Here is a 26,796-nt window from a genome sequence, read left to right as displayed (position 1 = left end):
CTTTATTCACACAACTTCATATAACAATATGTATATTGAATTTTTTTTTTTTTTTGATAAAAATAGAATATAGAAGAATACAAACCGAGAAATGTAATTAAAAAATTTTTTTTTTTTATTAATTTCTCCCAGGATATTTTTTAAAATGAAAATATAAGTAATAACATATATCTTTTACTCTACATTTATTTTCTAAATTTTCGAACTCTTTTTTTTAAAAGAGACTGTTTTAATTCTATTTCACAGAAAATATAAATTTTTGAAATGAAAAAATTTTACATTACACTGAAAACGAAATTTATTGGAATCAAATTTATTTGAATTAAATGAACTATATTTGAAACAGATAATTTCTGTATTTGAAACAAATATACAATATAATTGATTCAAATAAAAATAATTTAATTTTAATAACAAAATTAACAAATTAATAATATTTAATCAAAACAAAATTGAGAGCAATAATGGAAGTTATGTGTGCGTGTAACGTCGCACAGTGTCCATAAGAAAAAAGATAAATGAAAAAAGAGAGAGAGAGTGGAAAAAAAATTGTCGCCAATGAAAAATATGGAGCGGGTGTGTTGCGGTGAGCAACAAGTGGTCTCTGATATCGCGTATCAGTGCAACGAACACTGGGGGTGGGAGAAAAGCGGAGGCGGTAACTCCGCCTCCTGGGGGTGGAGTGTGTGTATGTGCATCGAATGCTTTTCACCCTCACTTTCACCCTCCTCCCCCCCCCCTCAAAACTCACGCGCGCGCCATTCCTCATCATCATCATCGTCATCATGATCATCCCCCCGAAAAACCTCCACATGAGAATTTATGTGTATTTGCAAGTTCAGCTTAATTCAATTTATATTTAAATATCAATTTATATAGTTGTCTTATTCAAATTTCATTCATTTTCATTCATTTTCATTCATTTTCATTCATTTAATTAATAATTAAACAAATTTTACAATTATTATTTTTTTATAATTGTAATGTACTAAAGGACAATGGGAAGTAATGAAAATTATAGGTTATGTTTACGATATAGTTTGAAGTTAAAATAATGACGCTGAAGTTACCAACGTTGATTCGACGAATCAACGAACGAATTTTTCGTTTTCAGTTTAGTTTAAAGGCCAAGAACCAATTTTTTTAAATTTAAACTTCTTTATTTTGGTCCCCAATACATCCTTAAACACTAAAAATCCTTAACCAAGGCGGGGAAATATTCAATCTGAGGAAAAAAAAATTCTTTTCGTCGATTCAACGTTGGTAACTTCAGTGTCATTTAAAATATACCCAGATCAAATTATCATAAACATAACCTATAAATTTATTATTAACCTATATTTATTTAAATTAGTAAACTATTTTAATTACAGGTTATGTTTGTGATAGAGGTCAAAGTTAAAATACACGAGCAAAACTATCACAAACATAACCTATAATTATAATAGGTTACTTATAAAAAAGTTAATAATAAATATATATAGGTTATGTTTATGATAGTTGGAAGTGGAAATACACAAGTAAAACTATAATAAACATAACCTATAATAATTTTTAATTTAATTAATTTAATTTAATTTTTTTATAGGTTATGTTTATGATAAATAAATAAAGAATAATAATAATATTAATAATAAAGTATAATTGAAAAATAAAGTTTGGTAGATTATTTGTGTAGAACAAAAAAAAAATGTAAATAATATAGTGAAAAATTCCGTTTTTTTTTTTGGGAAAAAAATTTATGTCGAATGATTAGAACACGTGGTTTATAAAATTAACGGAAATTTGTAAAAGAATGTAGAATTTATGGATAAGCAAGTCTCTTTTATGTCTCTCTAAAGTTAGGGTGAATAAATTTAACTGGCTTTTGCGATGTATATATATATATATATATATGTATGTATGTGTGTATATGTGTAGATTAAGAGAAAAGAAAAAGGTGATCCGGATGACAGTGATATAAAGTTTTGTGTTTTAGTTAAAGCGGCTTGATAAGCAGGGTAATTAATTTTCAAGTATATAAATTGTATATGACGGCGCGTGACCGACATGTTTTAACACACAAGCGACAACGTTGCTGTGTAATTAATAACAAAATAAAGTCCAAGCGACTTTATTTATATATACATATATATATATATATGTATATTTATATATACATATATATGCATAATGAAGACACATCATTTTGTCGCCTCGAGTGCGAAATACTTCTATAATAAAAACCTAACCTTAAAAAAAAGAGTTTGTTCGTATGATTTTTATCAGTATGGTATAATAAACTAAAACCTAACTTTATCTAACATAACCTAACTAAAATCTAAGAAAAACTAACAGTACCTAATTTAACTAAAGCTCAACCTGACTAAAGCCCAAACTAACTAAAACCCAACCTAACTAAAGCCCAAGAAAACTAAAACCCAACCAAACTTAAACCTAACCTAACTAAAACCCAACCTAACTAAAGCCCAAGAAAACTAAAACCCAACCAAACTTAAACCTAACCTAACTAAAACCCAACCTAACTAAAGCCCAAGAAAACTAAAACCCAACCAAACTAGAACCTAACCTATAACTAAAACCCAACCTAACTAAGCCTAACTAAACTAAAACCCAACCTAACTAAAACCCAACCTAACTAAAACCCAACCTAACTAAAATCCAACCTAACTAGAGCCCAACCTATAAATAAAACTTAACCAATCCGTACCTAACCTAACTAAAACCTAATCGTACCTATTTTAACGAAAACTTAACCTAACCGTACTTAACTTAACCTAACTAAAACCTAATCTAACAAAAACCTAACTAAAAAATAATATAAATATATATATAATTTTAAAAAATACAGAAAAAAGCCAAATTCTCCCGTCAGCAAACTCTATATTATCAACACAATGTGATACGATATTTTCCAAGTGAATTGTCACCATGTGTTTTCCTCGCTCACCCTAAACTCTTTCCCCACCTTCACACTATATATACATATATAGTATACCTTAGGCGAAATTCCTTCTTGAAGATCCTAGCGGACATTCTCCTCGCTTTTGGGGGAAAATCGATACATGCTAGGTCTTCGGAGGCGAATATGTGTGACGTCATGAATAACGAAGTCGAGGACGTTGGCTCACATACAAAGTGAGTGCAAGAGAGAGAGAGAGGGAATATACCCTCTCGGAGAGGTAGCAGAAGCAGCAGCCATGGTGTATGCCCATGCTTAGACGTCCTTGCGGTCTTGCCCAGCATTCCGAAACGCCCCTTTCCACCCTATCACTGCTCGGCCGACCATTCCATATCCTTCATCCGCACATTTCCAACTTCCCCCTCCTCCACCTCCTCCTCCCTCTCTATCCTCTTCCTCCTCTCTTCCACCTTCCCTAAACCCCATAACGTACTCTCTCTCTCCTCTTCCACCGACCCCCTTATACCATTTTGGTACCACCACCCCCCTCCTCCACCTCTCGCACTCTCTCTCGCTCTAGTGTATAGTGACCACAAGCGAATGCATCCATGCGTCATCCGCCATGATCTGTGCTTCCTGCTGCTGCTCGCTCGGCGCTTATATGTATGTATATAACATGCACTCACGATTAGTTTATATATATGATGGCCCAAAGCAGATGAAATCATTTGCAAAATTTCTATGGTGGAAATACTGGTACTCTTTGTACACTATTACCCCAATTTTATGTGCAGGTAATGAGGGCATGTTCACGAAAAACACGCAAAAAAAATTTTGAGCTAAAACAGCGATAAGTTTCTCTAACAGTGATTTGTTTCTCTCTAGAATAGCGAAACCTTTCGCTGATTTAGTAAACCTAACTGTATACCTAACCTAACTACAACCCAACGAAATATAACCATACCTATAACCTAATGCAACTGTATTTAACCTAACTAAAACTTAATCGTATTTGTACCTAACCTAACTAAAACGTAACAAAAACTTATCGTATCTAACCTAACTAAAGTCAACCTAACTAAAGCCCAACCTAACTAAAGCCCAACCTAATTAAAGCCCAACCTAACTAAAGCCCAACCTAACTAAAGCCCAACCTAACTAAAGCCTAACCTAATTAAAGCCCAACCTAATTAAAGCCAAACCTAACTAAAGCATAACTAATCTAAAACCTAACTTGACTAAAGCCCAACCAATCTAAAACCTAACTTAACTAAAACCTAACCTAACTGTACCTAACCTAAATACAACCAAACGAAATATAACCATACCTAACCTAACTTAACTGTATTTAACCTAATTAAAACTTAATTTATTCGTACCTAACCTAACTAAAACTTAACCTAATCCAACTGTATTTAACGTAACTGAAACTAAACCTATCCGTAACTAACCTAACTGAAACCTAACGAAAACTAACTGTACCTAACCTAACTAAAGCCCAACCTAACTAAATTCCAATTTAACTAAAGCCCAACTAAACTAAAACCTAACCTTTTTTTGTACACAACCTAAATAAAACTTAACTAAAACCTAACGAAACCTAACCTAATCCAATTGTATTTAAAGTAACTAAAACTTAACTTAACCTAACTGAAACCTAACGAAAGCTAACCGTACCTAAACTTATAAATAATAAATTTAGAAATAAATTATATAAATTTTTATAAGATTATATGTGATAATTAGACTTTTAAAAAATACATGTTTTATAAATATATAAAACCAAAATAAATATTACATAAGAGAAAAAAATAATCGCAAAACAAATGATTCTAAATTTGTATAGTATATATGTAAAAGTTATATAAACTAAAGGGTATAAGAAACGCAGAAGAAAGAAACTTTGTAAAATTATATTGTATAAGAAAGAATGAATTTTGTTTTTTTTTTACATTGTACGATCAAGAGTTTTGAGATCTTCACCTAAAGATTATATATATATATGATCCTTCAAAAAGGGTCGACTAAAAAGGGTCTAATCAAATGACTGGATCAGCAACACCATAAGGATTATGAAAAAAAAAACTCGTAAATTGCCATAACCTACCCTTATATATACTTGTAAAAGTAGAGAAAAATAAATCTACTTTATCACTCAGCGGTATTAGGCAAACAATTTACACCTACTATTAAGATCTTTAACGGTTACTTCACGTTTTTTTTTCTTTTTTCTGTTTTCTTTTTTTCTCTTTTTTCATTCTTCTTTTCCTTCTTTTTTTCTTTTTTTCTATAAACTACTTTAAAAAAGTACACTTACAACCTAAATATCCCTCTCAAAAGACTGATACCAAAACGACATTATATATATAAATAAATATAGAGGAAAAAAACAGCAATTTGTATAGGTACATGTGTATTGACTATAATATAAGTTAAACACAAGGACTTGAATCCCTTCGAAAAGGTCCTAACGGCTTGTAATACTATAATAATTGCGTCAAATATACTGTCGAGCAAAGTCGTTAAACCGTTTTTATGGTATGGCATTATAAAAAAAAGGGACCGAGAAGCCAAAGTAGAAAATGACATGTAATTGTTTTTATTTTTCACGGTTTGACATCGACTTTTCTTTTTTTTTCTTTTGCTAAACGCGTTTTTTTCTATTATAATTTACAACACACAAAAAAGGTATACTCAGAGAAAAGATTTTTTTTACAATACAAAAAAATTATATATTTACATGGAAAAAAAAAAAATTTCAGCTGAAACAGCGATAACTTTCATTGGAACAACTCCATTAAAACAGTTAAAGTTTTCCTTATTCTAAAGAAACATATCGCTGTTTCAGATAAAGATTTTTTTCCGTGTTACTAGCCCTAGTTTCAGCCAAATGTAGTTTCGATAATTGGTAAATTTAGCCAAAATTAGTTTTAGCCAACAGTAGTTTCAAATAATGGTACATTTAGCCAAAATTAAATTCAGCCAAAAAATTAATTTCAGCCAAAAGGATAGTTTAAAAAAGTAGGATATTTGGCAAAAACTAGTTTCAGACAATTGTAGTTCAAAACAATAGCATAATTAGGCTAAAATTATTTCAGCCAACAGTAGTTTCAAATAATGGTACATTTAGCCAAAATTAATTTCAGCCAAAGGTATATAGTTTAAAAAAATTGGACATTTGGCAAAAATTAGTTTCAGCCAATTTTCGGTTTCAAATAAGGGTATATTTTTATTATAACCTAAAACTACAATTAACTAAAACTACCGCTGAAACTACCACTAAAACTACTAAATATGCTACTATTATCCAAAACTATTATTTAGAAAAAATTACAAGTATACAGTATTTGTTTGATTTAAGCCAAATGTATTGCCAAATAAATAGTAACATTTAGCCAGTATAGTAGTTTCAGCCAATTACACAGTAAAAAGAAAATCTTATTTTAAGACAGAAAAGGTGTCTTATTTTAAGAGGCAACATTTTTAAGACAGCCCTTGCTGAATCTAAGCAATGAATTTACAGGCAATTTGAATTTAAATACATTATTGGCTAGTACTGCTGAATTTAAGATTCATCTTAAAATAAGATTTACTTTTTACAGTGTAAAAAAAAAAGATTCTACAAGTTTAATTATTATTATAATGAAGAAGGCAATAAGAATAAATATAGCAGGTGTTAATGACAACAAGCATGAAAATTAGTTGCACTTTCACATACATGATTGTTGTCAACGTCGTCGTTTTCGTTGTCGTCACCGTTGTCGTCGGAGGGTTTGATAAGAAATTTACGATCGATGTCTCTTGATAAGAGAGGTTAAATAAATGGGAAACGTTTTAATGTAAATTTGTATATATAAACACATACCTACTGTTATATATATATATACATACACACTATATATATATACTATATAAGGTAACAAATGCAAAATCGATTAGTTTGCGGTTGGGAGGCGACATGGCGGATTAATACGCATAATCTGCACGCAAATCTTTCGCTAAACCAGCAGCTGGGTAAACTCAATTCTCCGAAACCATAAATGCTTTGATGTGGGATAGTGAAACAGTGTATATATATACGCGGTTTAATCTGGTTTGTCATTTGGCAAAGTGGTCGTTTCGATCTTGTTACTATTGCCCCTCTATGCGTACTTGCAAAATTGCATCAAAAATTCGAGGCAAATAAATCAAAAACCATTTTACAATTGTCACTTTGTATATATGATTTATATTATACATATATACAACACATCAGATTTCTCGGCAATTTTCTTTTTTTTATGGTACTCTTTTTTCTTTTGTGGATTTTTTAGTTATATTTATTATAGTTATTTACTTGATTTTTACTATATACAGATTGGTAAAAATTACTGTTTGTAAACTGTACTAAATTTTTGTGGAATTATTATATTATAATTATTGTTTGGAACTATACCTTTGGATGAAATGAATTTTAGTTTTATTATTCAAAACTACGATTGGCTGAAACTAAATTTTTGACCAAATATAACATATTGGAACTATAACTTTGGCTGAAATTAATTTTGATCAAATATACTTTTATTTAGAACTACAAAACTAATTTTTGGCTAAATATACCACTTATTTGAAACTACAATTGGTTGAAACTTTTAAATAAATATACAATTATTTGGAAATAATTTTAGCTAAATATACTATTATTCCGAACTACCATTGGCTGATACCACCGTTGGCTTAATATAACATTATTTTAAAATATAATTTGATTGAAACTACCTCTAACTTAATATACAATTATTTGAAACTACCATCAGCTTATTTTGAAACTAATTTTTAACTAAATATTCGATAATCCGAAACTACAATTGGCTGAAAATGACTAGCTAATTATACCATTATTCGAAACTACCATTGGCTGATACCACCGTTGGCTAGATATACCAGTATTTCAAACTACAATTTGACTGAAACTACATTTGGCTGAAACTAATATTTGACTGAAACTACATTTGGCTGAAACTAATTTTTGACTGAATTTACCATTATTCAAATCAACAATTAACTGAAAATTATAATTGGCTATTTATACCATTATTCGAAACTACCATTGGCTGAAACAATAAAAAATTATTTTCTTCTTATATCTATAGCCGCAATTAAAACTTTCCTTGGCTTCGAAATTAGAATAAATGTTTTATTAACAGGATTTTTTACCCGGTGGTTAGTTTATTCCTATATATATACGAGAATATAAACACGTATCAAAAAGCAGATTTTCGGGTTGTGGTGTTTCTCGCTTGTCCCATAGGATGGAAGGGGGTAAATATGGTGGGCGATGGTCACGGTGCTACATATATATATATATATATATATATATATATATAGTAACACACAAGAGGAGGACGGGTGGGAAGTAAACCATCTATTCGACCCAGGGGTGTAGTAACGGCTCTGTAGTACATACTAGGTAAGCTGTAAATTTGGCATATAACGATTTGGGGGAACGTCGCTTACTAGGAGAGAGAAAGAGAGAGAGAGAGAGTTATCCCGGTAGGCCATAGCTGCGGGCTCTATTATTGGGGCTCAACTGATACGGGGGGGGGGTTAAAGAGAGAGATAGAGCTATCACTATCTCTATCTCTCTCTATCTTTAACCCCCTCATCTCTCTCTCGCACTTTATTTCTCTTACTCTCTTTCTTTCTAATTTTCTCACTCTATTTCTCTCTTCATGTTTTCTCAGTCTCTCTCTCTCTCTTTCTCTCTTTCTCTTACCCTCACTCTTTCTCTCACTTTCTTTACGAAAAAGAAAGAGGTGAGTTGTCTGATGACGCGATAGCAAGATGATAAAGAAGGGAAGTAAGGAGAGAGAGAGAGAGAGAATAAGGAGAAAAAGAGAGTGAGAGAGAGTAAGGAGGGAGAGAGAGGGGGGCTGAGATAGAGAGAGATAGAGAGCAACAGGGGTTTGAGGAGGTTAGCTTGGCCATTCTACTTTGGGGTTGGGGTGGCTTGTAGGAGAAGCATTCATAGTAGGGACCATAGGATGGCTTCGGTGGAATGCGTTCCGTTTAATATCGCGGAACATTATATATCGTCCCTCTCTTGTCCCTACACCTCATACCCACATCAACCCCATTCTCATCCCACACATTGTCTCTCTCTCTCACTCTCTCTCTCTCTCTTCCACAACCCCTTTTCTAAACTAGTGTGTGTGTGTGTGTGTGTATATATAAACGCGGACACGTGTGCATTGTAACGTTGAAAACTTAGCGTCAAGAAAGTAAGAGAGAGAGAGTAAAATAAAAAAAAAAAAAAAAAACACACTCACTCTGATCGTAAAAAATCCATAAAAGTTATTTATCGATCCCAACTTTTATGGACGATAGGTTTGTCTTTTGGTGAATCAATTTTTATATCTCGTATTTGCTTTCGTCTAGCGCATTAATTTAATTTTTGACAACAATTTTCTTTTTATTTACACGCATTTTCATTTATTTTTTTTTTTATTATTTATTATAATCAAATAAATATTTACTTAAACCACAATAATTAATATATTTGAATTAAATAAATTGTATATTTAAAGTTTTTTTTTTAATATTTGCATGCAACTATATATATAAAATTTATATTTGAAATTAGTTTCAGCCAAACTATCATTGTATTCTAATACTACTGGTTGAAATTATCGTTGGCTAAAACTACCATCGCATTATAGTATACTAAAAACTGAAGTTATATTTGACCGAAACTATATTTGGCTGAAACTACTATTATATTATAATAATACTGTCTGAAACTACAATTGAATGATAATACTACTGGTTAAAAATAACCATTTGTTGAAACTTCCGGTGTATTATTATAATATTGGTTGAAACTAATGTTGGCTGAAACAATCATATCATTAGTGTAATACTGTTACAATGGTACTTTCAGCTACTAGTATTACGATATAATGGTAGTTTCAGCCATCAATAGTTTCAACCCGTGTTATTACAATACACGGGTAGTTTCAACCAATGATAGTTTCAGCCTGTCTTATTATAATTTAATTATAGTTTCAGCCAGTATTATTATCATAAAATGGTAGTTTCAGTTTTTGGTATTATAATGCGACGGTAGATTCTGCCAACGATAGTTTCAGCCTTTAGTATTATATTTAGATGGTAGTTTCAGCTAACAATAGTTTCAGCCAGTAGTATTATAATGTAACGGTAGTTTCAGCCACGTATTATTATCATACAATGGTAGTTTTAGGCAAAGATAGTTTCAGATTTAGTAGTATAATTGCGACGGTAGTTTCAGCCAACAATAGTTTCAGCCAGTAGTATTATAATATAATGGTAGTTTCAGCCATATATTATTATCATACCATGGTAGTTTTAGGCAAAGATAGTTTCAGATTTAGTATTATAATTGCGACGGTAGTTTCAGCCAGTTATATTATTAATATACAATGGTAGTTTCAGCCAGTAGTATTATAATACAATGATAGTTCCCAAAAATTCTAATAGTTTAGAGTATTATTATCCAAAAAAAAAAGTAATTTCAGCCAATGTTATATACATATATAAAAGAGGAGCAGAAGAGATATGTGAATCGCATGAAGTTGAGGATAAAAAAAAGGTCATATATACATATATATATACGCACTTGTATAAGTACAACTTGAGTTCTCTTTATACATATTAATTTCACGCCGAAATACCAAGCGGGGAAAATGGGGTTAATTTTAATTAGTCGCCTTCGCGAGTGAAACACCACCGCACCACTGGTACTGCCGCCACCTCGTCATCATCGTCGTCGTCGTCGTCGTCGTCGTGTTCACTTCACCGTGACTCGTTTTCTTTAACGGCCTCGAAGCAACTCAGCGATATTGCCTTCCTGAGAGAAAGAGAGAGAGAGAGAGTGCAAGATCAAAGTGCAAATGTCGACTCCTCAAACTACCACCTAAACTATATTTAATTTCCCATTAATTAAAGTTTCAAATTTCATTATCTCAAATTTATTTCCCGCTTTTAGTATATATATATATATACATATATGGCTTTTGAAAATTCTTATATATATTATTATGATTATTATAATAATAAAATACCTCATTTTCTTTATAATATAATAATAATAATAATATACACTTGACTATTAAATTCTACATCCGCACTTTTATTTATAGATTCGACCGTAATAGGAAATTTTTTATTATTTTTCTTTTTAATTTTTAAATTTTATAAAAATGTATTAATTATTATTAATTATTAATAATCGTATTATAAATATTACACTGAATAAAAATTTATTTTATTCAAATAATCAGTTACTTGATTATTAGCAAATATAAATATTTACTTGTATTATCACAGAAAATTAAAAGACATTAAAATAAGCTGCAACGCTTATTATTTTAATCCAATTTTGCTTATTTTAATTCATTTTGGTATTAAAATAAGCAAAATTGGATTAAAATAATAAGCGTTGCAGCTTATTTTAATGCCTTTTAATTTTCTGTGTAAATATTACTTGAGTCAATTAAATTTGTATTTGTTTCAAATACAGAAATTATATTGTTTTAAAAAATAAAATTTCTACAAACAATAGTGTCAGCTAATAGTATTATAATACAATATGGTAGTTTCAGCCAACGGTAGTTTCAATCAGTGATATTATATTACTATGTAATACTGTATAATACTATAGTGACTGAAACTATCATTGGCTGAAACTACCATCGCATTAATATACTACTGGCTGAAATTATTGTTGACTGAAATTACTATTGTATTATTAAAAATAATGGCTGAAACTACTGTTGGCTAAAACTACAATTGTATTGTAATAATACTGGCTGAAACTAGTTTTGACTGAAACTACCATCGCATTATAATACTAAAATCTGAAATTATTTTCGGCTGAAACTACAATTGAATTATAATACTACTGGCTGAAACTATTGTTGGCTAATACTATAATTTTATTAAAATCCTATTGGCTGAAATTACCAGTGTATTTAAATACTTTTCGGTAAAACTACCGTTGGCTGAAACTACCATTGTATTATACAATTATTAGTTAAAACTAGCGTTGACAAAAACTACAATTGTTATAAAGTACCTACTATTGGTTAAATATACCATTATTCGAAACTACAATGGGCTGAAACAATTTTTGCCTTAAACAATTTTTTCCTAAATATATACCGTTATGTCAAACTACAATTGGATGAAACTATTTTTTTTAAATTTACAGTATTATATGGAGCCACCGTTGGCTGAAACAAATTTTAGCGAAATGTATATATATATACCATTATTCGATACTATACCATTGACTTTAATTTTGTACAATGTTTCTTTTTAATTTGAAATCCGGTTTTTATTAGTAAGTGAAAAAAAGGAATAAAAAAAAAAAAGATTCACTGGCAATTATAGGAAGACATGGAGCCACTTCCAGTAGCTGCATGACTTGGCGGCTTTTACTTGCTGTCAGGGGGTCAATCAGTTGAGAGAAGAAAAAGAAGAGAAGACGAAGACGAAGGAGCAGAAGGTATATATATCCGATTAAAACTAATTGAGATGGGAAACTCATGTCCTTCAATTTTGCAAACAGCTTGTATGTAATTTAAACGACATGAATAATTTCGTGTCAATTATCATTATTTGTAAAAGAAATTAAAAGAAAAATAAATAATCGTCCCTGTTAATTTAGAGTATATATATATATACTTTTAGCACCTATTTTAAAATATTTTATACTTAAATTCAGTATGTATAATATTCTTGAAATTAGAATATTATTCTTCGTACTTAGTATAGATTTTAATTTTAAGAATATTACATACTAAATTTAAGTATACAAAATATTTTAAAACAGGTCCCAAATATTTTATATATATACTTGAATTCAGTATATGTACTATACCTAAAGTTTTTTTCAGTATTGTTAATTTAAGAATAAATTGCAGTTAAATATTTATATATTTAATTTTAGAATATTTTCGTTTGCAGCAAAGTGAAAAATATAGTAAAACAACGCGTGTGGTTCAACTTCCGGTATATTCCTCATCGCGATTGGCTTAGAGAAAAATATAATTCTCGCGTGATGAAGAGAAACGGATTATAAAAAAGAAAATCATAGGGGATAAAAAAAGAGAAAAGCAACCGGACGGACAGACAGACAGAGAGACATTGAGAGAGGGGAAGATAGACAGAGAGAGAGAGAGAGAGAACAAAAATCTAAAGCCTCATTAAGGTCACCGAGCGCGCAATTCTCGTATTTAATATTCCTTTTCAGACTTTTGCTTTAATTACTGCTTCCCAATAGCTCTCTCTCTTTCTCTCTCTGTTGATGCATCCAAAATGCAAATTCAGTGACTACCCCTCCCCTCCCCCACATCTCGTAAAACATCTTCAATTAGCGAGCTATCATATGACTCGGTGATTAATATTAGCGTGTATAGTATATATACAATCCTCTTTTCACATCCTTTTCGAGAGCGGAGGTAAAAATAAATTTAAAAAAAAAATGGAAAAAAAAATTCGCTTCTTTAATACGCTCTCTTTTCTTTTATTCAAAAAGTATTTAATGAATCCAGAATAAATGGCTTTTATTTATATTTATCTGTATGTAAATGAATTTTCCGTCAAATACGCGCGTTTCAGTATATGGAAAATAAGTAAAAGCGTATTAGTATGGCCTTTCACGAAAAATAAAAACACTTGTTTTTTTTTTCATTCACCCTCAATAGTCAGTATACTTTTAATTGCCCGGAGAGAAAGAGAGAGAGGACGATTCAAAAGATTCTTTTTTTTTTATTTTTCTACCTCCCTGAAGTACGCAACGTTTATCTTAAACGAAAAATTTTTTTTTAATAATTACATAAAACTCCTTAAAATAGGTACAAACTAATGAAAAACAACCAAAAATACAGTTTAGAAAAAAAAATTACACAAATTACACCCCAAACACCCCCTAAAATTTGAAAAAATTGAAAAAAAATCGAAAAAAATTCATTAATTTAAATCTAAATGCGGGACCAAAGATTTTATTGTTGTTTTTGCATCTTTATATGTCCCTTGGAATGTAAAAAAATTGTGGGCGAATTTGATGATCCGCAAACCCGATTTTTTGACCCCTAAAATTTGAAAAAATCCAAAAAAATCGAAAAAAAATTCATCATTTCAATTCTAAATGCGGGACCAAAAATTTTATTGTTGTTTTTGCATCTTTATATGTCCCTTGGTATGTAAAAAAATTGTTGGCGAAATTCATGATCCGCAATCCCGATTTTTTGACCCCTAAAGTTTGAAAAAAATTTGAAAAAATCCAAAAAAATCGAAAAAAAATTCATGATTTCAATTCTAAATACGGGACCAAAAATTTTATTGTTGTTTTTGCATCTTTATATGTCCCTTAGAATGTAAAAAAAATGTGGGCGAATTTGATGATCCGCAACCCCGATTTTTGGACCCCTAAAATTTGAAAAAATCCAAAAAAATCGAAAAAAAATTCATCATTTCAATTCTAAATGCGGGACCAAAAATTTTATTGTTGTTTTTGCATCTTTATATGTCCCTTAGAATGTCAAAAAAATGTGGGCGAATTTGATGATCCGCAAACCCGATTTTTTGACCCCTAAAGTTTGAAAAAATCCAAAAAAATCGAAAAAAAATCGAAAAAAAATTCATCATTTCAATTCTAAATGCGGGACCAAAAATTTTATTGTTGTTTTTGCATCTTTATATGTCCCTTAGAATGTAAAAAAAATGTGGGCGAATTTGATGATCCGCAAACCCGATTTTTTGACCCCTAAAGTTTGAAAAAAATTTAAAAAAATTTAAAAAAAATCGAAAAAAAATTCATTATTTCAATTCTAAATGCGGGACCAAAGATTTTATTGTTGTTTTTGCATCTTTATATGTCCCTTGGAATGTAAAAAAATTGTGGGCGAATTTGATGATCCGCAACCCCGATTTTTGGACCCCTAAAATTTGAAAAAATCCAAAAAAAATCGAAAAAAAATTCATCATTTCAATTCTAAATGCGGGACCAAAAATTTTATTGTTGTTCTTGCATCTTTATATGTCCCTTAGAATGTAAAAAAAATGTGGGCGAATTTGATGATCCGCAACCCCGATTTTTGGACCCCTAAAATTTGAAAAAATCCAAAAAAATCGAAAAAAAATTCATCATTTCAATTCTAAATGCGGGACCAAAAATTTTATTGTTGTTTTTGCATCTTTATATGTCCCTTAGAATGTCAAAAAAATGTGGGCGAATTTGATGATCCGCAAACCCGATTTTTTGACCCCTAAAGTTTGAAAAAATCCAAAAAAATCGAAAAAAAATCGAAAAAAAATTCATCATTTCAATTCTAAATGCGGGACCAAAAATTTTATTGTTGTTTTTGCATCTTTATATGTCCCTTAGAATGTAAAAAAAATGTGGGCGAATTTGATGATCCGCAAACCCGATTTTTTGACCCCTAAAGTTTGAAAAAAATTTAAAAAAATTTAAAAAAAATCGAAAAAAAATTCATTATTTCAATTCTAAATGCGGGACCAAAGATTTTATTGTTGTTTTTGCATCTTTATATGTCCCTTGGAATGTAAAAAAATTGTGGGCGAATTTGATGATCCGCAACCCCGATTTTTGGACCCCTAAAATTTGAAAAAATCCAAAAAAAATCGAAAAAAAATTCATCATTTCAATTCTAAATGCGGGACCAAAAATTTTATTGTTGTTTTTGCATCTTTATATGTCCCTTAGAATGTAAAAAAAATGTGGGTGAATTTGATGATCCGCAAACCCGATTTTTTGACCCCTAAAGTTTGAAAAAAATTAAAAAAAATTAAAAAAAATCGAAAAAAAATTCATCCTTTCAATTCTAAATGCGGGACCAAAGATTTTATTGTTGTTTTTGCATCTTTATATGTCCCTTGGAATGTAAAAAAATTGTGGGCGAATTTGATGATCCGCAACCCCGATTTTTGGACCCCTAAAATTTGAAAAAATCCAAAAAAAATCGAAAAAAAATACATCATTTCAATTCTAAATGCGGGACCAAAAATTTTATTGTTGTTCTTGCATCTTTATATGTCCCTTGGAATGTAAAAAAATTGTGGGCGAATTTGATGATCCGCAACCCCGATTTTTGGACCCCTAAAATTTGAAAAAATCCAAAAAAAATCGAAAAAAAATTCATTAATTTAAATCTAAATGCGGGACCAAAGATTTTATTGTTGTTTTTGCATCTTTATATGTCCCTTGGAATGTAAAAAAATTGTGGGCGAATTTGATGATCCGCAAACCCGATTTTTTGACCCCTAAAATTTGAAAAAATCCAAAAAAATCGAAAAAAAATTCATCATTTCAATTCTAAATGCGGGACCAAAAATTTTATTGTTTTTTTTGCATCTTTATATGTCCCTTGGTATGTAAAAAAATTGTTGGCGAAATTCATGATCCGCAATCCCGATTTTTTGACCCCTAAAGTTTGAAAAAAATTTGAAAAAATCCAAAAAAATCGAAAAAAAATTCATGATTTCAATTCTAAATACGGGACCAAAAATTTTATTGTTGTTTTTGCATCTTTATATGTCCCTTAGAATGTAAAAAAAATGTGGGCGAATTTGATGATCCGCAACCCCGATTTTTGGACCCCTAAAATTTGAAAAAATCCAAAAAAATCGAAAAAAAATTCATCATTTCAATTCTAAATGCGGGACCAAAAATTTTATTGTTGTTTTTGCATCTTTATATGTCCCTTAGAATGTCAAAAAAATGTGGGCGAATTTGATGATCCGCAAACCCGATTTTTTGACCCCTAAAGTTTGAAAAAAATTTAAAAAAATTTAAAAAAAATCGAAAAAAAATTCATTATTTCAATTCTAAATGCGGGACCAAAGATTTTATTGTTGTTTTTGCATCTTTATATGTCCCTTGGAATGTAAAAAAATTGTGGGCGAATTTGATGATCCGCAACCCCGATTTTTGGACCCCTAAAATTTGAAAAAATCCAAAAAAAATCGAAAAAAAATTCATCATTTCAATTCTAAATGCGGGACCAAAAATTTTATTGTTGTTTTTGCATCTTTATATGTCCCTTAGAATGTAAAAAAAATGTGGGCGAATTTGATGATCCGCAAACCCGATTTTTTGACCCCTAAAGTTTGAAAAAAATTTAAAAAAATTTAAAAAAAATCGAAAAAAAATTCATTATTTCAATTCTAAATGCGGGACCAAAGATTTTATTGTTGTTTTTGCATCTTTATATGTCCCTTAGAATGTAAAAAAAATGTGGGCGAATTTGATGATCCGCAAACCCGATTTTTTGACCCCTAAAGTTTGAAAAAAATTAAAAAAAATTAAAAAAAATCGAAAAAAAATTCATCCTTTCAATTCTAAATGCGGGACCAAAGATTTTATTGTTGTTTTTGCATCTTTATATGTCCCTTGGAATGTAAAAAAATTGTGGGCGAATTTGATGATCCGCAACCCCGATTTTTGGACCCCTAAAATTTGAAAAAATCCAAAAAAAATCGAAAAAAAATACATCATTTCAATTCTAAATGCGGGACCAAAAATTTTATTGTTGTTCTTGCATCTTTATATGTCCCTTGGAATGTAAAAAAATTGTGGGCGAATTTGATGATCCGCAACCCCGATTTTTGGACCCCTAAAATTTGAAAAAATCCAAAAAAAATCGAAAAAAAATTCATTAATTTAAATCTAAATGCGGGACCAAAGATTTTATTGTTGTTTTTGCATCTTTATATGTCCCTTAGAATGTAAAAAAAATGTGGGCGAATTTGATGATCCGCAACCCCGATTTTTGGACCCCTAAAATTTGAAAAAATCCAAAAAAAATCGAAAAAAAATTCATCATTTCAATTCTAAATGCGGGACCAAAAATTTTATTGTTGTTTTTGCATCTTTATATGTCCCTTGGTATGTAAAAAAATTGTTGGCGAAATTCATGATCCGCAATCCCGATTTTTTGACCCCTAAAGTTTGAAAAAAATTTGAAAAAATCCAAAAAAATCGAAAAAAAATTCATGATTTCAATTCTAAATACGGGACCAAAAATTTTATTGTTGTTTTTGCATCTTTATATGTCCCTTAGAATGTAAAAAAAATGTGGGCGAATTTGATGATCCGCAACCCCGATTTTTGGACCCCTAAAATTTGAAAAAATCCAAAAAAATCGAAAAAAAATTCATCATTTCAATTCTAAATGCGGGACCAAAAATTTTATTGTTGTTTTTGCATCTTTATATGTCCCTTAGAATGTCAAAAAAATGTGGGCGAATTTGATGATCCGCAAACCCGATTTTTTGACCCCTAAAGTTTGAAAAAATCCAAAAAAATCGAAAAAAAATCGAAAAAAAATTCATCATTTCAATTCTAAATGCGGGACCAAAAATTTTATTGTTGTTTTTGCATCTTTATATGTCCCTTAGAATGTAAAAAAAATGTGGGCGAATTTGATGATCCGCAAACCCGATTTTTTGACCCCTAAAGTTTGAAAAAAATTTAAAAAAATTTAAAAAAAATCGAAAAAAAATTCATTATTTCAATTCTAAATGCGGGACCAAAGATTTTATTGTTGTTTTTGCATCTTTATATGTCCCTTGGAATGTAAAAAAATTGTGGGCGAATTTGATGATCCGCAACCCCGATTTTTGGACCCCTAAAATTTGAAAAAATCCAAAAAAAATCGAAAAAAAATTCATCATTTCAATTCTAAATGCGGGACCAAAAATTTTATTGTTGTTCTTGCATCTTTATATGTCCCTTAGAATGTAAAAAAAATGTGGGCGAATTTGATGATCCGCAACCCCGATTTTTGGACCCCTAAAATTTGAAAAAATCCAAAAAAATCGAAAAAAAATTCATCATTTCAATTCTAAATGCGGGACCAAAAATTTTATTGTTGTTTTTGCATCTTTATATGTCCCTTAGAATGTCAAAAAAATGTGGGCGAATTTGATGATCCGCAAACCCGATTTTTTGACCCCTAAAGTTTGAAAAAATCCAAAAAAATCGAAAAAAAATCGAAAAAAAATTCATCATTTCAATTCTAAATGCGGGACCAAAAATTTTATTGTTGTTTTTGCATCTTTATATGTCCCTTAGAATGTAAAAAAAATGTGGGCGAATTTGATGATCCGCAAACCCGATTTTTTGACCCCTAAAGTTTGAAAAAAATTTAAAAAAATTTAAAAAAAATCGAAAAAAAATTCATTATTTCAATTCTAAATGCGGGACCAAAGATTTTATTGTTGTTTTTGCATCTTTATATGTCCCTTGGAATGTAAAAAAATTGTGGGCGAATTTGATGATCCGCAACCCCGATTTTTGGACCCCTAAAATTTGAAAAAATCCAAAAAAAATCGAAAAAAAATTCATCATTTCAATTCTAAATGCGGGACCAAAAATTTTATTGTTGTTTTTGCATCTTTATATGTCCCTTAGAATGTAAAAAAAATGTGGGTGAATTTGATGATCCGCAAACCCGATTTTTTGACCCCTAAAGTTTGAAAAAAATTAAAAAAAATTAAAAAAAATCGAAAAAAAATTCATCCTTTCAATTCTAAATGCGGGACCAAAGATTTTATTGTTGTTTTTGCATCTTTATATGTCCCTTGGAATGTAAAAAAATTGTGGGCGAATTTGATGATCCGCAACCCCGATTTTTGGACCCCTAAAATTTGAAAAAATCCAAAAAAAATCGAAAAAAAATACATCATTTCAATTCTAAATGCGGGACCAAAAATTTTATTGTTGTTCTTGCATCTTTATATGTCCCTTGGAATGTAAAAAAATTGTGGGCGAATTTGATGATCCGCAACCCCGATTTTTGGACCCCTAAAATTTGAAAAAATCCAAAAAAAATCGAAAAAAAATTCATTAATTTAAATCTAAATGCGGGACCAAAGATTTTATTGTTGTTTTTGCATCTTTATATGTCCCTTGGAATGTAAAAAAATTGTGGGCGAATTTGATGATCCGCAAACCCGATTTTTTGACCCCTAAAATTTGAAAAAATCCAAAAAAATCGAAAAAAAATTCATCATTTCAATTCTAAATGCGGGACCAAAAATTTTATTGTTGTTTTTGCATCTTTATATGTCCCTTGGTATGTAAAAAAATTGTTGGCGAAATTCATGATCCGCAATCCCGATTTTTTGACCCCTAAAGTTTGAAAAAAATTTGAAAAAATCCAAAAAAATCGAAAAAAAATTCATGATTTCAATTCTAAATACGGGACCAAAAATTTTATTGTTGTTTTTGCATCTTTATATGTCCCTTAGAATGTAAAAAAAATGTGGGCGAATTTGATGATCCGCAACCCCGATTTTTGGACCCCTAAAATTTGAAAAAATCCAAAAAAATCGAAAAAAAATTCATCATTTCAATTCTAAATGCGGGACCAAAAATTTTATTGTTGTTTTTGCATCTTTATATGTCCCTTAGAATGTCAAAAAAATGTGGGCGAATTTGATGATCCGCAAACCCGATTTTTTGACCCCTAAAGTTTGAAAAAAATTTAAAAAAATTTAAAAAAAATCGAAAAAAAATTCATTATTTCAATTCTAAATGCGGGACCAAAGATTTTATTGTTGTTTTTGCATCTTTATATGTCCCTTGGAATGTAAAAAAATTGTGGGCGAATTTGATGATCCGCAACCCCGATTTTTGGACCCCTAAAATTTGAAAAAATCCAAAAAAAATCGAAAAAAAATTCATCATTTCAATTCTAAATGCGGGACCAAAAATTTTATTGTTGTTTTTGCATCTTTATATGTCCCTTAGAATGTAAAAAAAATGTGGGCGAATTTGATGATCCGCAAACCCGATTTTTTGACCCCTAAAGTTTGAAAAAAATTTAAAAAAATTAAAAAAAAATCGAAAAAAAATTCATTATTTCAATTCTAAATGCGGGACCAAAGATTTTATTGTTGTTTTTGCATCTTTATATGTCCCTTAGAATGTAAAAAAAATGTGGGCGAATTTGATGATCCGCAAACCCGATTTTTTGACCCCTAAAGTTTGAAAAAAATTAAAAAAAATTAAAAAAAATCGAAAAAAAATTCATCCTTTCAATTCTAAATGCGGGACCAAAGATTTTATTGTTGTTTTTGCATCTTTATATGTCCCTTGGAATGTAAAAAAATTGTGGGCGAATTTGATGATCCGCAACCCCGATTTTTGGACCCCTAAAATTTGAAAAAATCCAAAAAAAATCGAAAAAAAATACATCATTTCAATTCTAAATGCGGGACCAAAAATTTTATTGTTGTTCTTGCATCTTTATATGTCCCTTGGAATGTAAAAAAATTGTGGGCGAATTTGATGATCCGCAACCCCGATTTTTGGACCCCTAAAATTTGAAAAAATCCAAAAAAAATCGAAAAAAAATTCATTAATTTAAATCTAAATGCGGGACCAAAGATTTTATTGTTGTTTTTGCATCTTTATATGTCCCTTAGAATGTAAAAAAAATGTGGGCGAATTTGATGATCCGCAACCCCGATTTTTGGACCCCTAAAATTTGAAAAAATCCAAAAAAATCGAAAAAAAATTCATCATTTCAATTCTAAATGCGGGACCAAAAATTTTATTGTTGTTTTTGCATCTTTATATGTCCCTTAGAATGTCAAAAAAATGTGGGCGAATTTGATGATCCGCAAACCCGATTTTTTGACCCCTAAAGTTTGAAAAAAATTTAAAAAAATTTAAAAAAAATCGAAAAAAAATTCATTATTTCAATTCTAAATGCGGGACCAAAGATTTTATTGTTGTTTTTGCATCTTTATATGTCCCTTGGAATGTAAAAAAATTGTGGGCGAATTTGATGATCCGCAACCCCGATTTTTGGACCCCTAAAATTTGAAAAAATCCAAAAAAAATCGAAAAAAAATTCATCATTTCAATTCTAAATGCGGGACCAAAGATTTTATTGTTGTTTTTGCATCTTTATATGTCCCTTGGAATGTAAAAAAATTGTGGGCGAATTTGATGATCCGCAACCCCGATTTTTTGACCCCTAAAGTTTGAAAAAAATTTGAAAAAATCGAAAAAAATAGAAAAAAAATTCATCATTTCAATTCTAAATACGGGTCCAAAGATTTTATTGTTCTTTTTACATCTTTTACATGTTGTTTTCGCATCTATATATGTTTTTTGGAATGTAAAAAAATTGTTGGCGAATTTCATGATCCGCAACTTTTATTTTTTCACCCCTAAAATTTGAAAAAATCGAAAAAAAATACATTTGTTCTAATTATTATTTGACATAATCTCCATATTAAGGATTATTCATACTACATACAGAATTTTTACTTAACCAATAAAAATTCTTGAAAATGATTATTATGTTAAATGAAAATTGGAGCTATTAAAAATACTGACAAGTAAAGATTCAAACAAATAAAATTTCTGTGAATTGTTTTTTTGTTTGGTTTGATAAAAATTCTGCACAATACTTATTCACACAAATAAAAATTTGACTGAAAAATAATTATGATAAATGAAAGACTATAAAATGAAAATTCTAACTAATTATGTTTAGAGCATAATCATCTGTCCCAAAAATCATAAAACAGACGTGATGGCCATTGCCTGTAGTCTAGATGCGTGTGTGGCGGGGATAGAACCGAGAGCGAATATTCGGCTTCGTTCGGCTCAGATCGGCTCTTTGCTTGGCACTGGCCTCGCCGCTCTCCCCATCAGACCCCGGCGAAAGTCTATAACTCCTTGGAAATCTTATTTTTCTTTTCTCGACATATTCGTTCGCTCTCCACTCCGACCCAACTTAAACTTGCTTTGGTGAAACAGTGAAATTTTAAATATTTTATATTTGTGTCAATTTTATTTAGTGGTGACATGGTCCTGAAAAATTCGGATATTTTTTCAGTTATTGAAAAACTGAAATATCATGGACATTTTAAATTTTTATCATGAATAACATAAATATAAAGTTTTTAATATTAAAATTTTTGAACATTTTTTGAAATCTTGATTTTAAAAAACAAATGTATTGTAGAACATTTTTAATTTTTAATTACTACCCAATAATTTTGTTAGAATATTTGTTTTTAATTTACATAATAATAAATAAATTAATACATTTTTAAATATTCTACTAACTGGTTATAATAGTTTTGACATAATAATTACACAAATTTTAAATTTTTGAAAATTTTTAATATTATGGACATTACAATTTTATTCATGATAAAAATTTAAAATTTCAATCACTGAAAAAAAATTCAGAATTTTTCAGGATCATATCACCACTAAATAATATTGACTCAAACATAAAGCTTCACTGTTTCACCAAAGCAAGTTTAAGTTGGGTCGGAGTGGAGAGCGAACGAATATGTCGAGAAAAGAAAAATAAGATTTCCAAGGAGTTATAGACTTTCGCCGGGGTCTGATGGGGAGAGCGGCGAGGCCAGTGCCAAGCAAAGAGCCGATCTGAGCCGAACGAAGCCGAATATCCGCTCTCGGTTCTATCCCCGCCACACACGCATCTAGACTACAGGCAATAGAAATGATGCCAAATTCGTGAAAATTTTCAGGACACATGATTAAGCTTTAAAATCATTACTTAGAATTTTCTTTTAGTAGAATTTAATTTGACACAATTATTATTCTATGCAATGAAATTCTACACGATAAAAACTCTTCAAAATGCCTATTATATTAAATGAAAATTCAAGAAAATAAAAATTCAAGAAAATAAAAATTCAAACAAATAAAAATTTTGTAAAGTGAATAAAAATAAAATCAAATACGTCCACAATTTTTTTACGTCCTAAGGGACATATATAGATGCAAAAACAACAATAAAATTTTTGGTCCCGAATTTAGATTTAAAATGATAAATTTTTTTTCGATTTTTTTGGATTTTTTTCAAACTTTAAGGGTCAAAAAATCGGGGTTGCGGATCATGAATTTCGCCCACAATTTTTTTACAAACCAAGGGACATATAAAGATGCAAAAACAAAAATAAAATTTTTGGTCCCGCATTTAGGATTGAAATGATGAATTTTTTTTCGATTTTTTTGGATTTTTTCAAATTTTAGGGGTCAAAAAATCGGGGTTGCGGATCATCAAATTCGCCCACATTTTTTTTTCATTCCAAGGGACATATAAAAATGCAAAAACAACAATAAAATTTTTGGTCCCGCATTTAGAATTGAAATGATGAATTTTTTTTCGATTTTTTCAAATTTTTTTCAAACTTTAGGGGTCAAAAAATCGGGGTTGCGGATCGTGAATTTCGCCAACAATTTTTTTACATACCAAGGGACATATAAAGATGTAAAAAGAACAATAAAATCTTTGATCCCGTTTTTAGAATTGAAATGATGAATTTTTTTTCGATTTTTTTCGATTTTTTCAAATTTTAGGGGTCAAAAAATCGGGGTTGCGGATCATCAAATTCGCCCACATTTTTTTTTCATTTCAAGGGACATATAAAGATGTAAAAAGAACAATAAAATTTTTGGTCCCGTATTTAGAATTGAAATGATGAATTTTTTTTCGATTTTTTTTCAATTTTTTTGGATTTTTTCAAACTTTAGGGGTCAAAAAATCGGTGTTGCGGATCATGAATTTCGCCCACAATTTTTTTACATACCAAGGGACATATAAAGATGTAAAAAGAACAATAAAATCTTTGGTCCCGTATTTAGAATTGAAATGATGAATTTTTTTTCGATTTTTTTCGATTTTTTCAAATTTTTTTCAAACTTTAGGGGTCAAAAAATCTAGGTTGCGGATCATCAAATTCGCCCACAATTTTTTTACATTCCAAGGGACATATAAAGATGTAAAAAGAACAATAAAATCTTTGGTCCCGTTTTTATAATTGAAATGATGAATTTTTTTTCGATTTTTTTGGATTTTTTCAAATTTTAGGGGTCAAAAAATCGGGGTTGCGGATCATCAAATTCGCCCACATTTTTTTTTCATTCCAAGGGACATATAAAGATGTAAAAAGAACAATAAAATTTTTGGTCCCGTATTTAGAATTGAAATGATGAATTTTTTTTCGATTTTTTTTCGATTTTTTTGGATTTTTTCAAATTTTTAGGGGTCCAAAAATCGGGGTTGCGGATCATCAAATTCGCCCACATTTTTTATTCATTCCAAGGGACATATAAAGATGTAAAAAGAACAATAAAATTTTTGGTCCCGCATTTAGAATTGAAATGATGAATTTTTTTTCGATTTTTTTGGATTTTTTCAAATTTTTTTCAAACTTTAGGGGTCAAAAAATCGGGGTTGCGGATCATGAATTTCGCCCACGATTTTTTTACATACCAAGGGACATATAAAGATGTAAAAAGAACAATAAAATTTTTGGTCCCGTATTTAGAATTGAAATGATGAATTTTTTTTCGATTTTTTTTAATTTTTTTAAATTTTTTTCAAACTTTAGGGGTCAAAAAATCGGGTTTGCGGATCATCAAATTCGCCCACATTTTTTTTACATTCTAAGGGACATATAAAGATGTAAAAAGAACAATAAAATTTTTGGTCCCGCATTTAGAATTGAAATGATGAATTTTTTTTCGATTTTTTTGGATTTTTTTGGATTTTTGCAAACTTTAGGGGTCAAAAAATCGGGGTTGCGGATCATGAATTTCGCCAACAATTTTTTTACATACCAAGGGACATATAAAGATGCAAAAACAACAATAAAATTTTTGGTCCCGCATTTAGAATTGAAATGATGAATTTTTTTTCGATTTTTTTGGATTTTTTCAAATTTTAAGGGGTCCAAAAATCGGGGTTGCGGATCATCAAATTCGCCCACATTTTTTTTTCATTCCAAGGGACATATAAAGATGTAAAAAGAACAATAAAATTTTTGGTCCCGCATTTAGAATTGAAATGATGAATTTTTTTTCGATTTTTTTGGATTTTTTTGGATTTTTGCAAATTTTAGGGGTCAAAAAATCGGGGTTGCGGATCATGAATTTCGCCAACAATTTTTTTACATACCAAGGGACATATAAAGATGCAAAAACAACAATAAAATTTTTGGTCCCGCATTTAGAATTGAAATGATGAATTTTTTTTCGATTTTTTTGGATTTTTTCAAATTTTAAGGGGTCCAAAAATCGGGGTTGCGGATCATCAAATTCGCCCACATTTTTTTTTCATTCCAAGGGACATATAAAGATGTAAAAAGAACAATAAAATTTTTGGTCCCGCATTTAGAATTGAAATGATGAATTTTTTTTCGATTTTTTTGGATTTTTTCAAATTTTTTTCAAACTTTAGGGGTCAAAAAATCGGGGTTGCGGATCATGAATTTCGCCCACGATTTTTTTACATACCAAGGGACATATAAAGATGTAAAAAGAACAATAAAATCTTTGGTCCCGTATTTAGAATTGAAATGATGAATTTTTTTTCGATTTTTTTCAAACTTTAGGGGTCAAAAAATCGGGTTTGCGGATCATCAAATTCGCCCACATTTTTTTTTCATTCCAAGGGACATATAAAGATGTAAAAAGAACAATAAAATTTTTGGTCCCGCATTTAGAATTGAAATGATGAATTTTTTTTCGATTTTTTTGGATTTTTTCAAATTTTTTTCAAACTTTAGGGGTCAAAAAATCGGGGTTGCGGATCATGAATTTCGCCCACGATTTTTTTACATACCAAGGGACATATAAAGATGTAAAAAGAACAATAAAATTTTTGGTCCCGTATTTAGAATTGAAATGATGAATTTTTTTTCGATTTTTTTTAATTTTTTTAAATTTTTTTCAAACTTTAGGGGTCAAAAAATCGGGTTTGCGGATCATCAAATTCGCCCACATTTTTTTTACATTCTAAGGGACATATAAAGATGTAAAAAGAACAATAAAATTTTTGGTCCCGCAT

General features: G+C 29.9%; 1 protein-coding gene across 5 annotated transcripts in view; it reads right to left on the bottom strand.

The window, feature by feature from the left end:
* The window catches only part of LOC127289250 (protein scalloped), a 186,138-nt gene that overhangs the window by 44,442 nt on the left and 114,900 nt on the right, over window positions 1-26,796 (bottom strand). The gene's annotated exons all lie outside the window — the stretch shown is intronic.

Source organism: Leptopilina boulardi, unplaced genomic scaffold (genome assembly GCF_019393585.1).
Source record: "Leptopilina boulardi isolate dan_hultmark-lab unplaced genomic scaffold, ZJU_Lbou_2.1 LbouV2_40, whole genome shotgun sequence".
NCBI classification, from domain to species: domain Eukaryota; kingdom Metazoa; phylum Arthropoda; class Insecta; order Hymenoptera; family Figitidae; genus Leptopilina; species Leptopilina boulardi.
Note: the sequence above shows the minus strand (reverse complement) of the source record. Positions and strands in the feature narration are given on the sequence as shown.